The sequence below is a fragment of the Parasteatoda tepidariorum genome, chromosome 2 (assembly GCF_982258835.1).
Source record: "Parasteatoda tepidariorum strain Cologne lab strain chromosome 2, Ptep-v5.0, whole genome shotgun sequence".
NCBI classification, from domain to species: domain Eukaryota; kingdom Metazoa; phylum Arthropoda; class Arachnida; order Araneae; family Theridiidae; genus Parasteatoda; species Parasteatoda tepidariorum.
Window position 1 is genome coordinate 10,404,633 of NC_141756.1, and position 7,809 is coordinate 10,412,441.

Below are 7,809 nucleotides of genomic sequence, written 5' to 3' on the forward strand. Positions count from 1 at the left end.
CGAAATATGTACATATTTTTTTTTTATCTGGTTGCACAATTTTTTTTAATTTTATCTATTCCAATCAATCCAAAGGATTTTTTCCTTTTAATTTTTCAAAAATTCAGACTTTTTTCAAAATTTGTTAAGTTTAAATTTTTTAATAATTATGGTCAAAAATGGCATTTAAATCGGGTTTAATATTAGATTTCAAATCCTAATTTAAAGATTTGTCGAGCTTGTCAAATAAGTTGCCAAATCTTTTAAGAACGTAATATATATTGAAAATTTTTCAGCGGCCTAGGCCAATAGGCCCATACTCCGAATATAATGGAACAACAATTTTCAACCTGACAGCAAGTACATAGAAATAAAATGTTAAAAATTTTACAGTAACAACGATGGCAGCAAGCCACGAAAACATTGAAATACATCAGAAAGAAGGTCAACGGACCCTTATAATTTAACACATCGTTCAAAAATTTAGCATAAAAATAAACTAAAACAATATTGGTCGTGTTTGGTGTTGTTACGTTCAGGCCAACAGACCCTTATAGTAACATAATATATCTAACATCACAAACCCATTTTTACTTACTAGATATTACACTTGAAGTAAGGTATCAGTAGGATCGAATGGAGAGCTAGAGCTAGTTGCTGGGTAAAATTAAATAGTTAGGAATTACACACAAGGTAAAAGTACACATTAGTACAAGCCTGTCTAAAAGGACATAAAATTTGTAAAAATCAGTAAAAATGAAAATTGTAAAAACATTACAATTTTAAAACATTATGTTAAAATAAGAAATCGATTGTATAAAGCCATTAACATGCATAAAATTTCAAGGTATAAAATTATTTGTGGATAAAAGATAGGATAAAGATGTAAAAAGACAAAGTTGATAAAATAACAAGCATAGATAAAATATACCCTAAGATTAAAATCATTAAAATATGTTTGTCCAAAAGGGACGTAAATGTTATAAAATTCATTTAAAAATGTTTGCAAATCAATATTTAAAAGCGTGTTTTGATGAATATAAAAAAAAAAGGTGGTATACAAAATCAAAGGTAAAAGCCAATTGTGTATAAAAATTAAAATGAAAATCAGTTAAAAGTTAAATAATTAACAGTTAAAATCAATATCAGACCAGTGTAAAACAACCAGCCGAGCAACATTTAAAAAGTGTTGAGTAAAATGGAAAGCGATGTTTGAAACATAAAAAATGTAAATACAAGGTCTGAAATTTAAAATATGATATACTAAAAGTTTGAAATTTAAAATACTACGAGTAAAATTATTAAATAAAGTGGTCCAAGGAGTATTTAACTATATTTTTTTAAGGGGGGGGGGAGAGCAAATTAGTTGTTAATTTGGGCCAGCATCTCCTCGAGAGTAATTTTAATGATCTCTTTAATAATGGACGTAATATATATATATATATATATATATATATATATATATATATATATATATATATATATATATATATATATATATAAAGTAATATGTATATGTTACTGTGAATGACTGAAATTGGTGATTGTTGATTTCCACCGATGAATGTTGACAATCACATAGTCGATTTGGTAAATGTTCGAAATATATACTAGGTCTATTTAAGTGCCACTGCCCGGTATACCTTACACTGATGTTTTTTTAGGTTCAGTGCCACTACCCGGTATCCATTTGCTCGGTATGGTCCTTTGTTATTCAGTCTTAATAGAACAATCTTGCTTAATAGAACAAAATAAAATTCGTGGAAAAATCTTATCCATTTCGAGCTTTCTTTGCAAAAGTATAAAAAGGACTAAAATTATTGCAATCTTTTTACATTCAAATCAGATTTTTTTCATATGTTGCCCAATGCGAATTAAAAATAAAAATATGAGAAAGGAAAAAAAAATGAAAAATTTAAAAAAAATTCCGCTTTAGCGCAGTTTTAAAAGAACATTTTAAATCCTCAAATCTTCCACAATTTTAAACGAATTTTGTTGAAGTTTCAAAAATTTTTTTGATGATTAATTATAAATCCAAAAATTTTGTTTATTTTTATTGATATTTTCAAAGTTATAGTTAAAAACGTAAAACTTTAAAAAAGAAAAAAAGCTTTTGCATAAAAATGTCCACCTTTCCATAAATATTTATGCTAAGCCTACGAAATTTTATTTAATTACTGCATATAATAATAAAAGTAATCAGTAGAAGTTGCGAATTTATTGCTAGATTTTCTAATCAAAATTAATTTTCTTCATTCGTAATTTATTTACGGTCCACAAACATCAGAAAGTCTTAAACGTTATTGATAAATATGAGAAATCGCATGTCCTAAACACCTCTTAAGTTATAAAATTATCCTCTGAGCATTTCTTGAAGAATTAAAAAAATTAAAACTGGAAGTGTCTCTTCAATTATTGTAGGGCAGTGTACATGTATGTACCATGACGACATAAAGAGAAATTATGAAAAACTTCGCGAGGAAAATTACACAGTGCTATACTGCTTATTTCTGATAGGATATATCAGTCATTAAAACCTGGAGAAAAAAAAATTGCTGTAGATAAAACAAATGTTACTGGTTTTATTTTGAGTTAGGGATAGTAAAGTATCAATGATGGTGCAAATCCAACAGCACGAGACCTCCTAATATTTAGGAAGAAGCGTGAATACCCCAAAAAATCTTTGTAATGATGTGTAGAAAATTAATTCACTTGCAATTGCTCCGGATTAATCTTTAAAGAAGTTCAAAAAATTGAATTTAAAAAATTCAGGAAACTAGCATGCGAAGCTAGGAGAAAGACAGTTGTTTCAAACACTGACTTTATCCAAATGGTACATGCATGTATCCTTTCAGAACAAAAACTAAGAAAAGTTTGTCTAGAGAAAGAACTCCTCCCTCCAAAAAGTCTAAGGACCGTCTGCTGCTATGGAAACAAGAAATAGCGCATTTCAAAGAGAGGGTTCTCTCGCCAATCCAAGCCAAAAACTATTTTGAATAACGACCCAGCTCCTCTAATTGAAATAGTTAAACCTCGTAACCATAGCCACCACCACTGCATTAAACAAACGGCAGGGGGAATTCTTTGCATAGACAAACTATAGCTATATATTAATTTTTTCGCGCATTCATCACGCCTATGAACTGGTTTTGCAAAGTGTATTTTAAAAAAATATATATACGAATTGAGAAAACTTCTGAATTGGATCAGTAAAAAGTTGGAAAATCATTAAACCTAATAAAAATAGATATGGAAAAAAAATGCTGAACAGTATTTGAATGAGACAGAAATTAAAGAGAAGTTAATCCTTTTGGTAAAAGATTAAAACGAGCTCAGTGATGACTTTAAAGAACTCACTGTATTGTGAATAATGTTATTGGAATGATGTATTGATGAAATATTGAATACATTGAGTTATACATTTATTTATATGTTGATGAAAAGGAACTTTAAATCCATTATACATCAAGCTCGATGTATTGGAAGGGTAGTTTATTCCTCAAAAACTGTCGTGTTGGATCCCCTCTGAAAAGAATCAAAATTGCGATGGCGAGTCTTCGGATCAACCTCAGGTATGTTTCCCAGACAGTCGCAAAACAGCTTAATGTGCAACTCTACCACGACGTAAATAAAGTAACTAAGTACCAGTCTTGCTGAGATCGTAACCTGCTTGTAGAACATAAAAAGTCTCTAAGAGACATTTCGATGTGTTTATTGCAAGACGCAGTTGTTAAGCACATGTGATGCTGGTTTGAATGGAATGCGATTTCGAAATCACTTAAAAAAGATCTCCTGCTTCTTAATGAGCTGCCACAGCCTAGGTTTTTATTCATTTAGCACACGCCGTCACCCGAAAGACTCGCGTGATTTCAGAAATATCACGGACGCGAGTAACCTTACCTCCTATCAAATATTTGTCAAATCTCTAAAGTGGCCATCCTGAATGCTGAACACTTTCTTACGTGCCCAGGTTTAGATAAGAGTCTCCGACACTTGGTGAAATCGCCAGCTGCTAGAATTTTTATGAACTACCTGCGTGGAAGAATCAGAAGTCACCACTAGAGGACCTCTTTGAACTCATTAATATTCAATTTGTAACCGTAACATTCATCAGAGATGCTAGGGAAAATACACCTACGCTTTTATTTTAGCAGTAGTATCATCCTCTGTCTTGTATACATCATATTGTAGATAATATATTTTTTGTTACTTAACCCTTCAACTAGTCATTTCACATTTGAGCAGTTTTCATTTTTTTTTCTAAAGAAAACCATGTATATTCACTAATAGTTGAATTGATCTTCAGTATAAGTATATGCTCGGTGGAATAAGTAAAAGACAGAACCTGTGCTTTCTTTCCTGTTTCTTTTGTTATCTTGATCATGTTTATATTGTGCATGTTTATAGTATTTTTTTCCCTTGTAAACTGTTCCTTGTTTCTTTCTCAGGCATTGGATTGTCTGACCTCTATGTATTAAAATTCCAGCTAGTCGCATGTAGCAACAGATCTGCTGTTTTCTAAAATCTCTTAAAACAGAACGATCTGACGATACAATTTCTGTAGCAATAAAATTTAGACAACACTAATAATATCTGTAGTTAATTTACGTCGCACTAGAGCTGAACAATGGGCTATTGGCGACGGTCTGGGAAACATCCCTGAGGATGATCCGAAGACATGTCATCACAATTTTGATCCTATGAGGAGGGGATGGAAGCCCCGCTTCGGTAGCACGACGATCTGCACGCGAAGTCGAACACTTCACGGTAGAACAGTTTAACGAGGATCAATACCGCACACCGCTACGCAGATTAATCCAAGTGGTCACCCACCCGCACACTGACAACAGCTAGTGATGCTTGATTTCGGTGATCTGCTGGGAACCGTGTCTTAAAAATCAGCCCACTGCGGGACAATAATGTCTGCCTAAAAACTGTCTGTTTCATCCCTTTTCGATGGAGATGTTGAAGAACCGAAAAAAGGAAATACTCTAGACCAGGAGTGTCAACAGATGTCGTTGTTGTCTTCTGCCATTAAAGCAGAGGGAGTGCGATTGTTCTTTTCTTTTCAGTGGCTCCGTCTACGGTCAAAATTTCGACTTCTGCCACACCTATACGTTACACCCGTTTATAGGGTGGACCCATTCATTCATCTGCAGATCATGGCTTTGACTTGAAGCAGAGAGCGATCAACGTTCCTTAAATACCCTCAGAAGTATTGATTTGTTGTGGGAACATGGAGGACTTTGTGACCCGACAGTTTTAAAGTGCACCAGCCACCATTTACTACACGGTTGGATTCAAACTCTCGTTCTCACTAATGTGAGTTCAACGCTCTGCCAATCAGGCTATCCCGGCCTGTGTCAGCAGATGGAACAGAGATATATTCCGAAATGAGAGGCATCTCTTTTTGATAAGTTATACTAATATTTCCGTTATTACTGCTATACTTAAAGTTACTTTAGATAATCTTTTTATGTTTGTATTTTAGATAAAAGAGTGGATGACTTTGTGTCTGCAAAAAGCAGAATTTTTTTTTATTCGCCTTCAAATGTTCTCACGATTTTTGAAAGAGTGCCCTTCAACATGATACAACAATGTGTCACATTTGGAATTAAAAAAAAAGCTGTTATGTTAAATGCACTTAATGATAGTGTTGGAAAGGATGTTAAATTAATGCAGGATTTTAATGGATCAATAGTTGCAGGGGGATAACAAAAATTTTTTTTAGCTCCATAATCATAAATTATAGCTAAATTGCAAAAAAACAAGTTAATAAAGTAAAATAATGAGGTAAAATAAAATAATGAAATAAAATAAAATAAAGAAATAAAATAAAATAATTATTAAGTAATTAAATTGAATTAAATTAAATTAAATTAAATTAAATTAAATTAAATTAAATTAAATTAAATTAAATTAAATTAAATTAAATTAAATTAAATTAAATTAAATTAAATTAAACCACAATTTTCTTTTAAGTTATTGCACAGTAAATTTGAAACACTTTGAAATCCTTTTGAAAGAGAAATGCTCCCCAGATTCTTATTCCAGGTGATATTGGTCTATAATTAAAACTTATATTCATAGGTAATTAAAAGCGGAAATTGCAATGTCGTGCAGAAAGCCGCATTAGTCACATTTTCATTCATTGGAGGGAGGCATTCGCTACCTGAGAGTTCGTTTTCGAGAGATATAACAAAATTATCAATCATATTTATTTTCTCTTAAAACTCTATCCTCTCTTTTCGTAAAATCCTCATCTTCTTGTTTTATTATTTAAAATTAGTAATTTGTTGTCACCTTACTTTGGTTTGAAATAACACAATTTAATGAAGTAGAATAACACACTGGTAATTGTCGCAATGTCATCAAACAAGTCAGAAAAATCAAGCCGAAAATAACTTCTACCCCATTAAGAGCACCATATTATTTTTTATTTTTTTGGCAAACAAAAATAAAGTGAAGGCAAAATTCATCAATGAGCAAAACTGATTAACGGAAAAAGGTCGTCGAAACATCAAGGAAGTAGTAGATATTCAAACAATATTGTTAACAAAATGCTTTTTGACTTCATTTCAGCCCTAATTTTAGCAAAAAAAATGATATTTGTTGTTATTGTTTCCAATGCTATTGTTGCTATTGTTTCCAATACCAGCAAGCCTGCTTGGTGAAACCAAGCACATTTAAAGTAGAGGGTGCGATAGCCAAGAATACTAATTCAGCTACATACACACGTCCCAGCCCGTTTTAAATCGCGGAATCATTCATTTATTCACAGATCTTAATTTCGACCTGAACCAGAGAACGATCAATCTCCAATTCAGTACGCCCAGAGATACTACTTTTTTTTAATGGGAACTTGGAGAACTTTGTGACCCGACAGATTTAACGTGCAACAGTTACCATCTACGACACGAGCAGTCTTCAGCCTACTGGGGTCAAACTCACGACCTATCAGACATGGGCACAACGCCCTATCAGCCAGGCTATCCCGGCTAATGAAATTTTCATGAAAAATGACAATTAGGCCAACATTCACAATGGATTAAGTAAGAATGGCTATGACTTTTTGAAAGTATGTTCCTCCTTGAGAACGAATGTTATTTTCAGCTGCTACTGTTTGTTATCAGCCATTTCTTATGTCAGAACTATGTGGTGTTAAGTGGGGCTAGTAAAGTGGGGTTAAGGAGATTTTTCTGCAGAAAATCGTACTTTAACTCGATTTCTGATATTTGAAACAAAACATATTATATTGTCAGTCATTTTATGCGAAATTACATGTTGTATTTACACTTTTTTTGCAGTGCGCGTTGCTTGTTAGGTGTGGCGTAACTATCACTACGATTATTAAACATGAATTAACTAATACATAAGACACGTTAACTCGAGTTTACCTTCAGATAGATCAAGGTTGGCATTGTCGATAAGTACTCGCTCCACATTGGTGACCTGCCGACGTGATATGAACTCGCCTACCTCGGCAGTTGCGCCACCTTTGATTCATGATCCACATTGAACAATCGACTTGCCATTTGTGATTGCGACATTGTCCTCCTCACGCTGTTGCTTCTCAGTCTCATTCACACACAACGGGATCCAGCACATATTCGACTGCTAATAGCAACACAGGTGAGACTACGCACACAACCGTGAACTTAATATATCTCTCACCACAAGGGCTCAAAATCTGGTGAACTTAATACAGCTCTCCCGGTCTTTCACAAATACGGCAACTAGTGGTGTACGTTCCTCGAATTCTATCCCTAATAAAATTCTAGAGGGGGAATATTGTGGTGTAACTACCACTACGAATATTAAGCACAAATT